General features: G+C 45.4%; 1 protein-coding gene and 1 long non-coding RNA gene across 5 annotated transcripts in view; one reads left to right on the forward strand and one right to left on the reverse strand.

The window, feature by feature from the left end:
- The first annotated feature begins 6,769 nt into the window (after nucleotides 1-6,769).
- Nucleotides 6,770-18,367, forward strand: part of Slc41a2 (solute carrier family 41 member 2) — a 95,885-nt gene continuing 84,287 nt past the window's right edge. Inside the window, exons 1-2 of one of the 4 annotated variants that reach the window (XM_076919839.1) lie at nucleotides 7,119-7,401; nucleotides 14,428-14,528. The gene's annotated coding sequence lies outside the window, so the exon portion shown is untranslated. Of the gene's footprint in view, nucleotides 6,883-7,118; nucleotides 7,402-14,427; nucleotides 14,529-17,653; nucleotides 17,765-18,367 lie in introns of those variants that run through there. The other 3 variants (XM_076919838.1, XM_076919837.1, XM_076919840.1) reach the window with 3 other exon arrangements.
- The window catches only part of LOC143436023 (uncharacterized), a 45,480-nt gene continuing 44,883 nt past the window's right edge, over nucleotides 17,771-18,367 (reverse strand). Inside the window, exon 3 of the long non-coding RNA XR_013106278.1 lies at nucleotides 17,771-17,984. This is a non-coding gene — a long non-coding RNA (uncharacterized LOC143436023). The remainder of the gene's footprint in view (nucleotides 17,985-18,367) is intronic.

Here is an 18,367-nt window from a genome sequence, read left to right on the forward strand (position 1 = left end):
AGTGTCACTCCCTGGGCTAAGCATCTACAAACCATTGAAAGACCTCCGTGGAGGAGAGAGCCTCACTCAAGTCTTGGGATATCACGGCCACCCAATAACTCACAAGGCACAGAACTCTTGCAAGCACAAGAGGTTTATTTTGGGATCAGAATCAGCATGCTGAGGCCGAGACTCCAAGGAGTGTTGACCCCGAGGCATGGGAGTACAGGGTATTTAAAGGAAAAACACCACAAACCAGGGGGGGGGGTTGAGGGGGGAACCAAGGAAGAATATCATAAAAAGTCCCAGCCCATACCATAAAAATGGTGGAAAGTCCCAACCCATTATCCAGTGCGGGGGGGGGGGTGGGGGGGTGGTGGTGGTGTGTGTATGTGGGAAACATCCTTTACATATTTTTTCAAGATTTTAACCTTGTTCAACTACATATTTTGTGGTCAGCCAGTTCCTGGAACAACCCAGCTGACCTGTATTCTTGGTTCTGCCACTTTGTGGTCAGCTAGGTTCCTGTAACATAGCTGGCCTGGCTTCATTCTGTCTGCTAGGGGTCTCAAAAAGTTTCCATTCTTTTCATTCCCTACCTCCTCCATCCTGGAATGTGTCTCCCTGCTTTGGGCCTTCCCCACCTGCAGGTGGGTTCTCTTCCTTGAGGTCTGAGGAATGTTAATCAGCCTCTCCCTTCCTCTCCTGAATGTTAATCCAGCAAGTGTCCTCTGACTCAGGAATAATGTACTCCTCCTGGAATACAGAATGTATCCTGGGACAGTGATTTTTTTTTTTTTTTTTTTTTGAGACAGGGTTTCTCTGTGTAGCCCTGGGTGTCCTGGAACTCACTCTGTAGACCAGGCTGGCCTCGAACTCAGAAATCTGCCTGCCTCTGCCTCTCAAGTACTGGGATTAAAGGTGTGCGCCACCACTGCCCGGCCAGTTTCTAAGTAACTCAAATTTGCACCTTATCATTTTACAACAAAGAAGGTCAGCTTAAGTGGCTTCTGTTTATCCAGGTTTTACTGTGTTAAGGGCTCATAAACTCCTATCTTGGGTCTTTCTTCCTGGAATGTTTGTTTGAGTCTTTGAAATGTGCTTCTCCCAGGATGTGTCCCTGGGGGAAGTTAATATTTGACTCAAATTTAAGGATCTTTTTAATTTTAAGTTCAAGCTGAGATCTGAAATTACATTCTTACAACCCAAGTAGCTAAACCCATTGAGCCTCCATTGACACATCTATCTCTGTCATCTATCTCATCATCTTTGGGATTAGAAGTGCATGCTACAGGCATCCAGCTTTCTTTTAAAAATACTTAATTTGATTATATGTGTCTGAATGTTTTGCCCGCACATATGTATATGTACCGTGTATGTGTGCACAGTGCCTAAGGAGGCTGGAACAGGGCATTGGATCCCCTGGGACTGAAGTTACAGACAGTTGTGAGCTGCATGTGGATGCTGAGAATCAAGCCAGGATCTTTGCAAGAGGACCAAGTGTTCTTAAGCACTGAGCCATCTCTCCAGCTCAATGCCAGCATTTTACTTGGATTCTGGGTATCAGAAGCCCTAACTCCTATAGGTGAATCACCTGACCAATTAAGCCATTTCCCCAGCTGCACATTGTAGTTCTTATCCACAGACCTCTAAGGGGGAAGCTTAGGGATGTATCTTGGATCAAGGTTTAATGTAAATTAATTATTATTTTTATCCCTGTCTAGTTTCCAAACGAATGAGACTCAAACTGTGATTTATGTATCAGGCTCTGCACAATTACTGGGGGATTGCCCACCATCTAATTCTCTAACACTAAATGGGCTACTTTTCCAATTGTGCTCCCCGAATACTTGCTGTTTGAATCTTCCTGGGTTATTTCTGCTCCAGCAGTCTGGTGTCCTGGGGAGGCAGTTCACTCCAGCATGTGCTGCTGGAGTCCATCATGACTAATGGAGACCTCCTGTTCTCTCTCTTCTCTTTCCTTCTCCTCTCTCCCCTACCTAAGACCCCCCACGTGCGCGCACACACACCCCAGCCAGGTAACTGAAAACCCGCCTACCTCTATTCCTTCCAGGAATTGGCTGTAGCCAGTTCTATTAACCAATAGCTTTACATTGAGGAGCAAGGTTTGCACAACGAAGGCCGGTGTAGAGAGAATTCGCTCATCTTGGGGCAACCAGGTCTTGAGGCACAGAATTTAGCATTTGAATGCATAGCAGCACCAGGCCAACCCCAGCAGTTCAATCATCAGCTACTCCTTAGTTATAATGCCATCCTCATAGGGTGAACATTGTGATTTCCTCCAAGTATCTGATACATGGAGGCTCCCTTGCTTCCCCTCAGGCCTTCTCTAAAGTTTAAAAGTAATACTACATCACAAGCAAGTCTCATTACCTGCCCTCTTAAAGTTTGCTTTTGACTCCATCTTAGTCTGCATCTCTACTCTGGGAGTTGGACTCAGCATATTACTTGCCTGGGTCATGGAGGCTTTCAGTCCTCATTCTCCAAATGCATAGCCAACACTTTGACTTTAGTGACATTAACTACTCGGCATATCCAAAGCAGCTCAAATTGCCCCCCCTTTTGACGTCCTAGTGAACAAAAGCTATCTGAAGAAGCTATTCCGGAGAGGGCTTGGCCTTGGCTGCCTGTAACCTTGTGATTCTGAAGAGAAGCAACATTGTAAGTCAAAAGTCACACTTACCTTGAGACTCCTTAGTCCTTCCAATAGCTGACATCTTCCTCTTTCTTTCACCCAATACTCTCCTGACTACTAAACTCTTCAGAAGCCAGAGACGGTGGTTACTCATCTGTGATCCTAGTATTTGGGAGGTTGAGGCAGGAGAATTGCCACAAGTTCAAGGCCAGTCTACTATATTGTTACGTATAGAGACCCTATCTCAAAAAGACAAAACAAGGGGCTTAGGCGATGGCTCAGTAGGTGAGCGTGTTGCTGTCAGTCAGACATACCTGCATGGCTAACCCTTGGATAGCAGAGAGGGCAGACATATCTCTAGGCCGTCCTGATTAGCTAGGCATACTAGTTTACTTTTTATTGCTGTGGAAACAAACGGACGAAAGCAGCTTGGGGGTCGGGGAGAGGTTTGTTAGGGTTTATATATCCTAGGTCATTCAAGCAGGGCTGGGACCTAGAGGCTGGAACTAAAGCAGAGGCCATGGAAGAAGTGTGCTTACTCACTTCCTCCCCTGGCTTGCTCAGCCTGCTTTCTTATACAACCCAGGACCACCTGCTTAGGGGAGGCCCTGCCCACAGTGGGCAGAGCCATCTAATATCATTGATCAATCAAGAGAATGCTCCACAGATTTGCCTAGAGATAAATCTGATGGAGAAACCTACTCAGTTGAGGTTCCCTCTTCTCAGATGACTCTAGCTTATGTTAGGCTGGCAAAGGCAAAGCAAAAAAAAGCATGCCAGAGTAGCCGAGACAGCCAGCTTCAGGCTTAAACAGAGACTCTGCCTCAGACATGTGACATACATGTGTGACATACATACATGCACACACACACACACACACACAGTACCTAACTATAAAGACATAAATCATGACATTTGCAGGAAGATAAATGTAACTGGAAATCATGATGTTAACAATAAAACACAATAGGGTAAGCACTGCATGCTTTATCTCAAATGAGATATCTATATGTCACTGTGTACGTGTACATAGGTGTGACTGTGTGTGCATACACATTTCTCAGAATCTCAGACCCCTGGACAGCACTATAGCTGAGCATGCTGTGAGGTAAATCTGAGAGATTTGCCTGCTGTGCTGTGCTGGAGCCCCTCTCCCTGATGCTCCCCATTCACTGGTAAACGTATTGCTTTGTGAATTTCTGTTCCTCGGTAACTACAGAAATTTATGTAATCTCTTTCAGGCTGGAGCGTGTCATTTAAGGTAATGGATCTCAATCCCTACGCCACAGTAACTCATACTCGCCTCTTTGTTGTCCATCCAACTTTTCATTCATCAGGCTCAGATCAAATGTCATTTCCTCAAGGAGAGCTCTTTTACCCCAGGGAAGACAGGCCCTTTTGTCTGTCGTCTGTCACCTCCAGCCATCGTTCCCAGCAATGCTCACTGCCTGCCTCGTTCCAGCTCTAAGCCACTGGCTTCACATTCGAAGCTGCTAGCACTTAAGCCAGAGATGAAGTGGGACTGTGATTCTGGCTGCCTGTGTGGCCCAGGACCTGTTCAGAAGGGGCTGCCTCTACACCCGAACTCAGTGAGTTATTTTCGGGGTGAAAACTTGATTTCCACTTGAGTTCCTAGTTGAAGCTCAACACATTTTAAAAATCCACATCAAACTGTGGCATACAGAATGAAGAATATATATATATATATATATATATATATATATATATATATATGCAGAAAGCTGCTTTCCTCAGTCAACTGTCTGAGATGGAGGGTACTTGAAACCTCCTGCTTTCTCAGGAAAAAAAAAAAAAAACACGGCAGAGGTTGGCTTCTGATGGGTGGTTTGTTGTTGTTGTTTGAAACAGGGTTTCTGTCTTGGAACTTATTCAGTAAACCAGGCTAGCCTCAACCTTAAAGATCTACTGCCTCTGCTCCCGAGAGCTGGGATTAAAGGTGTGCCCCAATTACACCCAGCCCTGGATGGGTGGTTTTGAGTGGGAATTGTTTGTTTGTTTGGAGACAGGGTTTCTCTGTGTAGCCCTGGCTGTCCTGGAACTCACTCTATAGACCAGGTGGCCTGGAATTGAGAAATCCACCTGCCTCTGCCTCCCAAGTGCTGGGATTAAAGGTGTCTGCCCGGCTTTGAGTGGGAATTTTAAGAAACTCCCTGAACCAGGGAGCCAGGGAGATAAACTTATCTGTTAAACTTTCTGACACATTTTGGAATAGCTAATTACCTTCTATTAAGATGTAGTTGTGGTATGAATAAATTAGTCCCATAGGTACATAGGGAGTGGCACTATTAGGAAGTGTGGCCTTGTTGGAGGAGGTGTGTTACTGGGGTGGGCTTTGAGGTCTCAGATGTTCAAATCACACCAGTGCCATCTGGATGTAGAACTCTCTGGTCCTACACCAGAGAGTCTACCCGCATGCCACCATGGTTTCCACCATGGAGATAATGGACTGAACCTCTGAAATAGCCCCAGTTAGATGTTTTCCTTTATAAGAGTTGCTGTGGTCATGGTGTCTCTTCACAGCAATAAAACTCTAACTAAGGCAGTAGTTAAATCAAACGAAGATATCTGGAAATGAATGTAAACAAGGTTCTCCCTTGTCAAAGGACAAAATTACGACCATTTAGTTTAAGGGTTTTAATTGGCTTTATGTTCCGATTGTAAAACTGGGCCATAGCTCAAGTCACAAAATAGAGTGAGCATTGCAAAGAGGTAGGTAGAGGTTTCTTTCACAGACACAAAGGGGCCAAAGAAAGTGGAAACAAAAAACCCAGGCACAGACTGGGCGGTTGAAAGTTCTTTCCCTTGTAAGATAGAGACAGGGGAATCACAGAAGACTCAGCTTCAGGTTGCCTGATTAAGATTAAGGCAGAGGCTGCATGCAATTCAGACAGGTTTCTGTGAGGTGGAGCAGTTGGTTAGTGGCAAGTGACTCCATTTGGGGGGTTTTAGCACAGGACCCTAAACAAAAATAATGACTCCCTGTAATTTTTATTCAGCACCCATGTTCTTCATAGGAATGCTTTCATTCCTAAAGGTATTTTAAAATCCTTTTAAGATTTTAAATTACCGTATATATGTGTGTAGGGATTGGGCATGCACTCATGAATGGTAATTAATGTCTGTGGAAGCTAGAAGAGGGCATGGGGTCCAGCTAAGCTGGTGTTTCCAGGTGCATGTGTACGTGCGTGAGTGCGTGCACGGGTGCTGGGACCTAATTTGTGTCCTGTGCAAGAGCAGTACCTGTTTTTAACTCTCCAGTCTTTAAAATCGCCCTCCTCTGTCCCCCACCCCCACCCCTCATAATGTGTTCTAGGGGTGGGTACAACAGTACATACCTGTAATTCCAGAACAGGAGGGGTAAGAGTTTGAGGGCAGATTGGAAAATGATGGCGCACGCCTTCGATCCCAGCCTTGAGAGGCTGAGGCAGGCAGATCTCTGTGAATTCAAGGGCAGCTTGCTGTACATATCAAGTTCCAGGCCAGGCAGAGCTGCACAGTGAGACTGTCTCAATAAACAAAACAGAGTTCAAGGCCAGCCTGGTTTGCACAGAGAGACTTTGTCTTCTAGGCTTTAAGAAAACCCCACAAGAGAATGAGGGATTTTTGTTGTTTTGAGATGAGATCTCACTATGTAACCCTGGCTTTCCTGGAACTTGCTAAGTAGAGGAGGCTGGTTTTGAACTCACCGAGAACCACCAAGCTCTGGGATTAAAGACAGGTGTCACCATGCCCAGCCAGATGGAAGTGTGTGTGTCCCGTCCCCACCCGAAAAGGTGCTAATTCACTGTTGTCTCAATATGGTGAAAACTTTGGTTTAAGGAAATAAAATAGCCTCAGGATCAAAATGAGCAGTTTCTCCCCAGGAGTCAGTGCCGTGGCGCTCATTTACGTTTGTGGGATGGTGAAGTCCCACTAGCTGAACCACACTTAATAGGTGCTTAACAGTCGTTGAAGCAGCCCCCGGTTTTCCTAGGCAAATTCTGGCTCAAGTCTACCTTGGCTCCCAAACTCGAGCGTGGGCAAACTGCAAAGCTCGGCTGGGCAGCACTGTGCACTTGGCTCTGACCCTGCCAGGCGCTCGGAGGGCGTGACGCGCTGCCCGCACGTCTCCTCCCCGTCCTTTGGCCTCCCAGAAGCGCGCAAGCAACGACTCCCACGTCCTCGGTTTCATTCCGGTCCGCAAGGAACGCGAGCTGGACCCCCGCCGAGGCTCGGGGCTGACAGCGGTGAGAGGAGGATGCGCGGACAGGGATGCGGCTGGGAGGATGCGCGGGGCAGCCTGAGCTAACCAGCCAGCGGGAGTCGGAGCTGGCAGGCGGACGAACCGGCAAGCGGGCGGGCTGGCGGGCGGCTGCCGGGGCGCGGCCGCGGATCCGGGTAGCCTCCGGGCGGCCACATCAGCGGCGCTCGGCGGGCCCGGCCGGCTGCGCGCGTGCGCGGGGCGGGGCGGGGCGCGCGAGTGGCCGCGGGCGTCGGGCGACAGTCAGCGGCGAAGAGGAGGCGCGGCGGGCCCGCGGGGCTGGGCCGGGCTCACGGACTCCGGGGGCGTCGCCGCGCTCGGGCTTGGCGCAGGCGGCCGCGGAGGGAGCCGGGTCTGAAGCGCGGCTGGGTGTGGGAGGGCGGCGGTGCGGCCGGATCCGGGACCCGAGGCCGGAGGGACCCCAGGCCGCCCGACTCTGCCCAGCTCTGCTCGCCTCTGGCTCCGGCGGCGGTGACTGGGGGCGCGCGCCGTGGGAAGGAGGAAGGTGAGCTCCGATGCAGATGTTGCGAGGCAGGTTGCGCTCACCCCTGGAGCCTGCTTCGGGGCTCAGCAGCGTCGCCACCCAGTTCCTAGCTTTATGGATGCACAGTACGCCTCAATTTTAAGAAGCCTCCGTGTCCATTTATGGCGAGAGCTGGCATGTTTGTGTGTTACTTATATATTACGTTCTTAGGTATAGTGCCCCGATGTCATCTTTTTGTAAATGTTCATTCTATTGACCGATGCGTCATGTACCATACGTGCTACCTATCCCTCCAGAAGGTGGCTTTTCGTGCATTCATCTAGTTTTGTAACTGTCACCACTATCCAGATTTTTTTTTTTTTTTTTGTAATCTCCAAACGAAACCTTTTAGTTCCCCGACTGCCACAACCCACTGGAAACCACTAATTTTTCTGTTTCTATGCATTTGCTCTTTGGAGACACTAATGAAATCACACAGTATTTGTGGTTCCCCACCTCCTCCGTTTAAAGGCAAGATTTTGGCTCTTTCCCTAGGGGAGCAGTCTTGCTGTGTAGTTTAGGCTAATCTGAATTCGGTGTCCTCTTGCTTCAACTTCCCAAGTGGTGATCTCACACACCCTTGTGCCACTCCCAACCAATGTATGTGTCTGTGGCTTTTTGTCCGGCTTCCTTCATGTAGCCTAATGTTTTCAAAGTTCATTCATGTTGTAATTAGTATGCGTGGGTTCTGTACTTTCTTAGAGCTGAATGACTGATAGTGTGGTGTGTCACTACCACGCCTGTTCACCAGTTAAAGAAATCGCATTGGATTTCACTTTTTAGCCATCGCATCTGATGCTGCTAGAACATCTGTGGATGTGTGTTTTAAATGCTCTGAACCCTTAGGTGTGGAATTGCTTGGTACTTAACATTTTTGAGAAACTTTCAGACTTTAATCAAAGTTGTTGCTACACTTTGTACTCCACCGAACAGTTTATGTGGGCTGCATTTTTCTTAAACTGCCAACCGCCCACACTTGTCATTTTTTACTGTTTTTAAGCTATTCTAGTGTGTGTCTTTTCCTGTTTTTAATTTGCATCTCAGACTAGAGATTAAAAAGCCTTTTGTATGCTTATTGGCTATGTGTGTATCTGTTTTGAAAAAAATCTGTTTAGACCCTCTGCCTCTATTTTTACTGTTTTATTGGATTTTTTGTTATTGTTGTTGAGCTGTCTTATTCATTACAGGAAAATTCTAGATTTTTGACTGGTACTGGAACACTTGCATAAAAATATGATTAAGTGGCATTTGAATCTTTCAGAATGCTTTACCTTTAACCTGGTCATTCTTGGGCATTTTATTGTAAATTTATTTATTTATTTATTTATTTACTTACTTTCTTTCTTGACTTTCTTGAGAAAAACCATAGGAGTTATGATCTTGGGGGTCCTGCTGGGACTTTAGTTGCTGTTTATTGTATATTTTATGTTTGGAAAGTTTGACTTATCATTAGCTACAAGAAATTTATATTGGATGTTAAACAAATCACTCAAACAAAATCTCATGTGCTTCCCAGTAAAGTAAAAAGGTCTTTTTTCCTTTCAGTCTGTTTAGTTTCTGTTACAGTCATGATATATATGGGTACTAGATTATATGTTTGCTTTTTGAGGTGGAGTTTCTCTCTCTCTCTCTCTCTCTCTCTCTCTCTCTCTCTCTCTCTCTCTCTGGTGTGTGTGTGTGTGTGTGTGTGTGTGTGTGTGTTTGTGTGTGTAGCCTTGGCTGGCCAAAAGCCCATATGTAGATCAAGCTGACCTTGAGCTTGTAGCAATCCTCCTGCCTCTGCTTCCCAAGTACTGGGATTGTGGGCATGCACTGGCACCCCAAGTGAAAAACATTTTGCTGGAGCTGGGATTAAAGAGTCACCTGGAACTGAATGAATGTCACAGGGCTTTCTGTATGTGTGTGCAAATCCAGACTAAGGTCTTTCTTTCCAAAGTTACTAGAAGGGATGACATCTCTCTGAACCTTTTTCCATGAGTCTAGTTGCTACTAAAGAAAAAAAATATTTAATGGATGTTGTATGGTGAAGAACTTGATTTAAGGCCACTGTAGCAGTATATGGGCCATGACAATGGGTTTGGGACTGGGGGAGGCGATGGGACTTAACCCTGACTATGGTGTGGGCGAGCAGGATGAGCAGGTATGCATAGGTGAAGAGAGAAGGGGTGGGGGCAGTGGGTAGAAAAGTGTTAAAGGGAGACATCTCTAGAGAGGGGCATCCTGGGAAAATCATCTTAAAATGATTCCTGCTGAAGACAGGACTGGCCGTGGGACACTGAGATGAAGAATACCGGCCCACTTCATCTCATTCCTGGGAGAGGGTTCTAACCTAACCGGTTTGGCAGGGTTCTTTGCTAAAGATGCAATTTGTAACAGCTGTGGGTCGTCCTAAGCAAAGGCTCAGGAGACTGAATGGTTTGGTCAGGCAAGGAAATCTGTTACTGTTTAAACATAGGCCATCAAACTTCAGGAACTTTATAGAAAAGAAAAAGGTTAAAGATTTCCAAGGAGAAATTATGGAGAGCAACTGATGGAAAGTATGTGATGGACAGCCCGGTCCTGCCCTCCAACCCGTGAACTGGAACGCACATGATCTAACTGTTCTTGTGCCTCACCGTGGCCTCTCAGAAATCATCTGACAACGTCAGTATGGATCCTCAGTGTGCTCTTGCTGATTTACCTAGGGGGCGTGTCCAACGGTGACGGTATAAACCTCGATCTGATATAGCTGCTCCATGTACCTTTCTGCTCCCTGCAGCTTTGGCACCACTCATTGAGAAAGGTTGCCTGTAAACTGGGCATGGTGGTGCATGCCTGTAATTCCAGCACTGGATCTCTGTGGGTTTAAGGCCAGCCAGGGCTACCTAGTGAAACTGTTAGTGAAATAAAGAAAATCACCCCAAACCCCAAATTTTCTGCAAGTAGGTGGCAATCTGACAGGTTTGGGGGAATTGGTTTCTGGTTGGGTTTTTTTGTTTGTTTGGTTGGTTGGTTTGGTTTTTTTGTTTTGTTTTGTTTTCTGAGATAGTATCTTTCTTATGTAGCCCTGGCTGTCCTGGGACTCACTATGTAGATGAGACCGGCCTTGAACTCCCAGAGATTCACCTGCTTTTGCCTCCCTAGTGCTGGGATTGAAGGCATGCACCACTGTTTACACTTCAATTCCTGGAAAATTATGGTCTGAGTGGACTTGCCTGAGTTATGCAGTGGATTTTTCTAGGGACCCCTTATCTTTGTGAAATTACTGCAGTTAAGTTTGTTTAGCTTTAAAATACATAGAAATGAACATAGATAGTTATGTGAGCTGCCATGTGGGTTCTCCGGAAGAGCAGTTAACCTCTGAGCTGTCTCTCCAGCCCCATCTACTTTAACTTTTATTTTGGTGGATTTAGTAATTTTCTTTTTTTTTCCTGATCAGCTACTAAGCAAATAGGAATTTTGAGTCAAGAAAGTACAGGACAGGTAAAACATTGAAGAATGTTTTAGCCAGGCTTGGTGGAAACAGAGGCATAATAATCTCTCTGAATTTTAGATCAGTCTGGTCTACAGCCAGGGCTATGTAGAGAGACTCTGTCTCAAAAAAATAAAACAAAAAAAAAATTAAAATTAAAAAAAGGAATGTTCTAGAGATTTGAGCAAAACTTGCTATATTTAAGAAAATGTGGGTCAGAAGCTGGAGAGAAAGAGCAAGAATAAGAAATTATTAGAAGGTAATATTGTAGTTAAGTCCAGAGATTTTTTTTCCAGAGAAAACGGAGCATGTACCAGGCCCTTGGTTTGACACCAGGTCTTCAGCAGCTGCAACAGTTGAGATCAAGCAGGGTGTGTGGTGGGATGCTTGTAGCTCCAGTTGCTCTGGATGGAGGCTGAGGCCTAAGGGTCCTGAGTTCAACATCACATCAAGAGAAAAAAACTGAGGTCAGACTCAAGAAGTCAGGTGAGACTTAAAATACTGATAAAATACTCCAGAATTCATTTCTGGTAGAAGCTAGCTGGAGAACTAAGATTAAATCCACATTTTGTTTCTTCTTCCCTTTTTTGTTTTATTTTTGGTGTCTATGTGCATGTGGTCTGAGCAGATGCCTGGGTGGTTACACACAGGTGTCTCTCGGTGTCACCCTTTGCCATATATCCCCTCGAGAGAGGGTCTCTCGTTGAATGTGGGTATCTGCTGAAAGGTAGCAAGGTCTAGTGGTTATTCTGTCTCCGTCCTCCACAGTGTTGGGGTTATGCATACAGGTGTGGCCACATTGACTTTTTGATGCAGGTCTGGGATTCAAACTCAGGTCCTCACGCTTATACAAGAAATGAGTCCTTTTACTCAGCTGATTCCTTGACTAAGGAGTGTGGGAAAGCCTGGGCTACATGAGACCCATTCTCAAAGAAATACAACAAAACAACAAAAGCAACCCCCAGGCTAAGGTACACTGGGTCAACTTTCCAACCGTAAGCACCTAATAGGTTGCCAAACAGTGTAGAGTTGTGTGACCTATATACTTACTCACATGAAATTGTAAAACCTGAAAAAACTCCAGGAAGGAAAGCCAGGGCTTTCCTGAGCTTAATGATGGGACTTGGATGACAAAAAAGACAAAAAAAAAAAAAAAAAAAAAACAAAAAACAAAAACAAAAAAAAAACCCCCAAAAAAAAAAAAAAAAAAAAAAAAAAAACAAAAAAAGAAAAAAAAACCAACCAAACCAAACCACTCTCCTTCCAGGAATGCAAGCAATGAAGAGACTCAGTGTGAGCCAGGAGAGCCTGTGGTAGAGCCCTCTTCAACTCTGACCTTTCTCCCTACCTCAGCCTTAGATCCGGTTGGAGGGACCACTGATCACTGATACAGCCAGAGAAGCGTTCTCTTAGTTTTCTCTCTCTCCTGCTTACTGGTGGTCACCAAGGAAGGGAAATAAACAGCCATCCTTTCTTTTGCAGAGTTGTGGGTTGTGGGGTCTTTAGGCTAGCCCAGGAACTTAGTCAACATTTAAAAGAGGAACCAACGATGTATATTCCTTGAAAATAACTAAACTGCCTTAAAAAGTTATTTGAGGTGCATTTCATTATGTGGCAAAGCATTAGGTCATCAAGTCCACTTTCTTACTAGCTGTCATCTTTATTTATTGAGTGATAGGTAGCAGGCGTTGGGCAGCCCTTGGGTCCATGGAGTTTGTAACCTAGGGAGATAACTGCTGAAGTGTATAGTCCTCTGGGCTGTGGAGAAGGAAATGATGTTGGAAGGCTGAGGAACTCACATTCAAGAGCAGAGATCTTAAGTGGAGTAGTAGGTAGCCAGGTAAAAGGAGAGACTGGAACTGAGCAGACATGTTTTAGTCCAAACCAAACAAAACCACCATGCAACATCTACATGAGGGAAGAAACTCCTGTAAGAAAACTAAGAAGAGGGGTTCAGGCATAGCTCAGTTTGCAGAGTGCCTGCCTAGTGTTTGAGAAGTCCTGGATTCCACCCCTAGCACTCTGCAGTCCCAGGACTCAGGAGGGTGACAGCAAGAGGACCAACAGTGAACCACCCTACATGGCTATAGTGTGGGAAAGCCTGAGCTACATGAAACCCCTTCTCAATAAAACACAGCAAAACAACAAAAATAACCCCCACGCTAAGGAGAACGCAGTTCATTAGGTCATCTTTCCAACTCTAAGCACCTACTAATAGGTTATGAAACAACTTAGAGATTTGTGTGACCAACCCATCTTGAAATTTAAAGTAGGTCAGGCATGGTGACACATGCTTTTAGACCTTGGTAGATAGAGGCAGGCAGATCTCTGTGAGTTTGAGGCCATTTCTCTACAGCAAGTTCCAGGACAGCCAGGGCTACATTGGTAAATAAAGTAGAAAACAAGAATGTATTGAGCATAGATATTGCTGGACCACAGGGTTACGGGCTTGTTGTTAAGATTCAGTTAGCCTTCTTAAGGAAGCTGGGTTTATCGTAGAGGAAGTAAGAGGCTGTTGATCTAGTCAGGACCTGAGTGGTGAGATTGCTATCTCCTGAAGATCTCTTTAGGTCCTTTGTCTTTCTTAACTCAGTCAGAAACTTTAGATTTCTTGGCCTAGTGATACAGGCATTCCAAAATCTGCTTCCAATCTGATCTGAAGAATCTTCCCTTTGTTTTTGTCCCACTTCATAAAGGTTCCCTGTCTGTCTTCCCTCTTTTGCTCCGAGATAGAAAGGTCTAAGACCTTGCTTCTGCCTGTTTACATTGCACCTGGTAACTGGTACAATACTTGGTGCAGAGTAGGGACTAAACATATTTGTAATGGTGCCTGGCACAGAGTAGGGACTAAGCATATGTTTGTTGAGTCTCATGACGTATGACACAGTGAGCCTCCTGTGGTGGCTTATTTCTGTATTTCCAGCACTTGGAGAGATTGAGTCAGGAAGACAGTCATGAGTTTGAGGACAGCCTGGGTTAAGGAGAGAGACCCCATCTCAAAAGAATAAAACAGAAGCAAAACAGGGCAGGAGGTGGCTCAGCAGGTGAAGGCTCTGGTCACCAAGACTGACAAGCTGAGTTTGATCCCCAGAACCCCTGTAGTGGACAGAGAGAACCAACCCCTTGAAAGTAGTTCCCTGACTCCACACATATCCAGCCTCCGTGTTCATGACATGATACACACACACACACACACACACACACACACACACACACACACACACACTCACACGCAGGCATGCACTCGAGAACACACCCACAAATAAATGTGGAACAAAACACAGTGTGACAGAAACGTTGTGCCCCATAGTTGTAATCTGCCACACAAGGCAGAGGGAGAAGAGTTGCTCCAAGCTTGAGGCCAGCCTTGTCTTCACAGGAAGTGCCAGGACAGCCAGAACTACATACTGAACCCCTGTCTCAGACAAACAAACAAACATATGTAAAACAGCAACAACAAAAGATAAAACGGAATATTTCCCAATAGCAGGACTATTTTGTTTTTAGTTAGACTTTCTTGGACAAAAAGGTCTTACTAGAATTTTTTTCCGCACTAGGGTTACAACTACATTCGCTTATTTCAAAGGTGTGCAACCCAACGTGCTCAAGATCTTACAGTCAGTCACACAGTGGTGGAGATGTTGGAGGAAGGTCCTGGGTAAGCTGAGCTCTCCTGCAGTCCCAGCTTCTGGAAGATCAGGAGTTCAAGATCATGTCAGCTCCCTAGCAAGTTCCAGGCCAGCCTGGTATACCCAAAACCCTGTCTGAAAACAACAGCAGTGACAACAAACAGTAATAAAAGCTATAGGTCTTGATTTTTACTTAGAAGTATTGCAGAATGGGACAGGTGGCCCACAGGCACAGAAATCTAGCACATATGTGTATTTGAGCATGCAGGCGTCCTGAGCTTTTGACAAAGGCAGCTTTTACAAATGCTGGGGGCAAAGCAAGTGAGATTAAAGCCCCCAGAGCCAACAGGAGAGAGAGGTTTTGCTCTTTGAAGCGGTAAAATTAGAGCACCAATATACTCCAGAGAACTTATGGAGACGAATTTAATGATGTTAGTTTGTTTCCAGAGAATGTCTCTTTTGTCACAATACTGTGATGTCACAAAACTAAATCGAGAAACAAAGGAAGAATTCTGTTGGCATATGGTTCTGATAACCGGAAAGCAGCTTTGAAAATTTCGTGAGAAGTAGAGAGATTTCAGTTCAAACTTGCCTATCTGTAGATTTTTGAGGTGTTGAAACTTGGCTAGTTTTGTAAGTAAGCTTATGGAGATATATTTTAGACTAGATTCTCAGAATCAAACTTTGTTGATAAAGAAATGGCTTTAAAATAGTCACTGAACTAAATTGAAACTGTTACCATGTATAGATCTTTAAAATGTACTTCCATGTGCGTGCATGTGTGTGTGTCTGTGTATGTCTGTTGTATGTGCACAGGCCATGCACTTGTGCTATGGGCACAAGGAAAACTTGCAGGAGTCAGTTTTCACCTTAACACCATCTAGGTCCTGGCAATCAAACTCAGTTCTTTAGGCCTGGTGGCAAACACCTTTATCCGCTGAGCCATCTCACTGGCCCTCTGTAATTATCCTAAAATAATTGCAGACGTTGGAAAGTATTATGCACAAACTTGCTCATTTTCATTGCAGTGTAATTTAGTCAAGAGAGTAGACTCTAGGGAAATGATTCATTAAGATGCATCAGCCCTTTGAAGAAATCCAACCTGCTCCCTTACTCTTTCCCCACGGGTAAATGCTTTGAGCACTTAGGTGTCTTCTCTGTACTTTCCTCCTGGCTAGGAATTCTGGAGCTTCTCTTGACGGCCACTTTGGTCATGTGAACTGTGACTTAGACCTCTCCATTCCCTCTGTGTGGTTTTCTGTCTGTCTGCCATTTACTTCATTGTATTGCCCCGCCCCCAACCCCGTCTCCCGTGTGCCCTCTCCCCACACCCCAATTTCTTTGGATCTTATCCTTTAAAGCTCACTATTTTAGTCTTTCTCATGGGCACATTTTGTCAAGTCCTGGGGAATACATGGACTTTTGTATCAAACTCTCAGAGACTGGTAAAGAGCTTTGTGTAAATGAGTGGAGGGAGCCAGTGCTTTGGTCTGCATGGCTCCACATGACACATACAAACAAGCCAGCTATGGCCTGCATATCTGGGTTGTCAGAAGGTATTTGTCCACTTACTACTTAATAGAAGATAATGCAAAGTGAGTTCACCTGTGAATCAGCACAGCCTCTTTGCATCCTTAGCACACATGCACACACATGCTGGCTGTGGGATAACCTGGAACACCCGCAGTGGCTTCTGTGTCGCCAGCTGGCCACCCAGAAAGCCCTGAGTTCAAGTCCATTATCATACTAACTTTACAAATATGGGAACATAACTCCATCCCCATAACACAGTTTCCCAAGTGTGAATTATGATTTTATAGCCAGAGGGTTTTGAGGTGGGCCTGGGCAAGTTCCAGGATAACCTGAGCTACATAGCAGGACCTTGAAAACATAGTAATTTAAAAAAAAAAAACTTTTTTCAGAAAATCTGTTTTTTTAATTAATTATTTTTTAATTGTTTACTTATTTATGTATGAGTACATTGTAGCTGTCACAGACACACCAGGAGAGGGCATCAGATCCCACTATAGATGGTTGTGAGCCACCATGTGGTTGCTGGGAATTGTACTCACGACCTCCGGAAGAGCAGTGCTCTTAACTGCTGAACCGTCTCTCCTGCCTCCTCCTCCTCCTCCTTCTTTTGAGACAGAATTTGAACCCAGGACATGCTAGGCAAGTACTGCACCCCCATATTTTTTGAAACACTTTTAATCACATATCACAAAGTGACCAGAACTCCTACAAAGCCTGCCCTGCCCTCAAATTCATGATCCTCCTGGCTCAAGCCTCTGAGTGCTGGGAGTCCAGGCTCAGAACCTTGCTTGCTCAGCTCAGCTGGACTGGCTTCCAGTCAGAGCTGTAACTCCTGTGTAGCTCACGAAGATGTTCTGATAAAGCCTGGCCTATTTTCCCTAGTTTCCGGATTCATTTCTGCCATGGACCCAAGAACAGACTGTCTCTGGAGCATTCACTCCCACAATAAATAATTTTTTTTCCTGTAAATCTTTGTTTATATTGCAGATAAGCTGTGTAACAAGAAAAATGAAGACTACTGAGCTGTAGACGTAGGAGTGGGCTTTAAAATGTGTTCTTTGACAGGGTCATACATGTTTGTAACACATGGTGATAGCTCTCAGCCTCTCTCTCGTCCCTTCTGTGCACCAGGCCTTTTTCAGGAGCACAGGATTTGACTAGGTACCGTGTGGTGGTGGGATTGGAAATAGCCTTTGAAGCCTGGGGACGGGTTTTCCACTGTGGATACATAACTGGAGACAGTGGCTCCTCCTCCCATAGTCTGTCAGTCAGCAATAGTTCACCAGTAAGGGGTAGGATCCACAAGCCCCGCCCCCCCCTTGATTGACTGTTGAGCGCCTGTGCGGTGCAGGCCCAGTGGTAGGGAATAGTTTTACCTTCAACTTTAAGTTGCGCTGGCCACCTGATCATCCAGGGTGCCTGCCTTATTTTTGTTTGGTTTGGTTTGGTTTGGTTTCAACTGATAGCCAACTAAGAAATACCCAGCCTTGACCAAAGGTAGAGGAGGAATTTGATTGCCAGAGTAAAGATAGGAAAAGCCAGGTCATTATTTCAACTTGGTGCCAACGTAATTGAGAAACCTGATGCCAGGTCCCTGCAGTTGGCAGACTTTTCTAGTGAGTTCGAGTACCAGAGCTGACTGAAGGAAAGCAGAGTTGCTCCGGGTGAGATCTGGCTTCCTTCATCTCCCCGGAAGGAACTCGCCGCTGTGAAGGTGGCCCAGCTTGGGAAGGTGAGGTTGGTAGGCAGTTGTCTGAGTTAGACCTGCCTCCATGTGGGAGCAGGCCACCTCTCTCATTTCACCACCCAAGGATGTGAGGTACTGAGGCGCGGTGGGCGTGGTCAGATGCGAGCGCTGCTAGTTCAGGACAGAAATGAGACCTGGCTCCCTCGCTCTCTCTCGCGCTCTCTCTCTCTCTCAGCTGGCTGGAAGTGCTGAGTAGACATTTGACCTGTGAAAGTGAGCAGGCCTTATTGTATTTATTGTTTATTAGCAAGCTTACAGAATAATGGAATTCGTGATACTTTCATACATATAAATGCATATGACTTTCTATGGGGCATCTTTGAACTTAAACTGGAGAATAAAAACGAAAGCTTTACACAGAGCAAAGAATTCTTCTTGCAAAGGGACAGCTTTGTTTCTCTTTTAAACTTTGTCGTTTTGGCTTTGTCCTTTCTCAGTTTCTTTCTCTTTTTCTCTATTTTGAACGTTGACCTGTTGGCATCTTCTCTGTACCTGGCCATTCCAGAAGCTTTTTCATTACTTCTCATTTTAATTATACAGTGAGTCAAGTACAGGTTTTAAGGTGGTTTTAGAAGTGGGTTTGCTTTG

The sequence above is a fragment of the Arvicanthis niloticus genome, chromosome 22 (genome assembly GCF_011762505.2).
Source record: "Arvicanthis niloticus isolate mArvNil1 chromosome 22, mArvNil1.pat.X, whole genome shotgun sequence".
Classification (NCBI taxonomy): Eukaryota; Metazoa; Chordata; class Mammalia; order Rodentia; family Muridae; genus Arvicanthis; species Arvicanthis niloticus.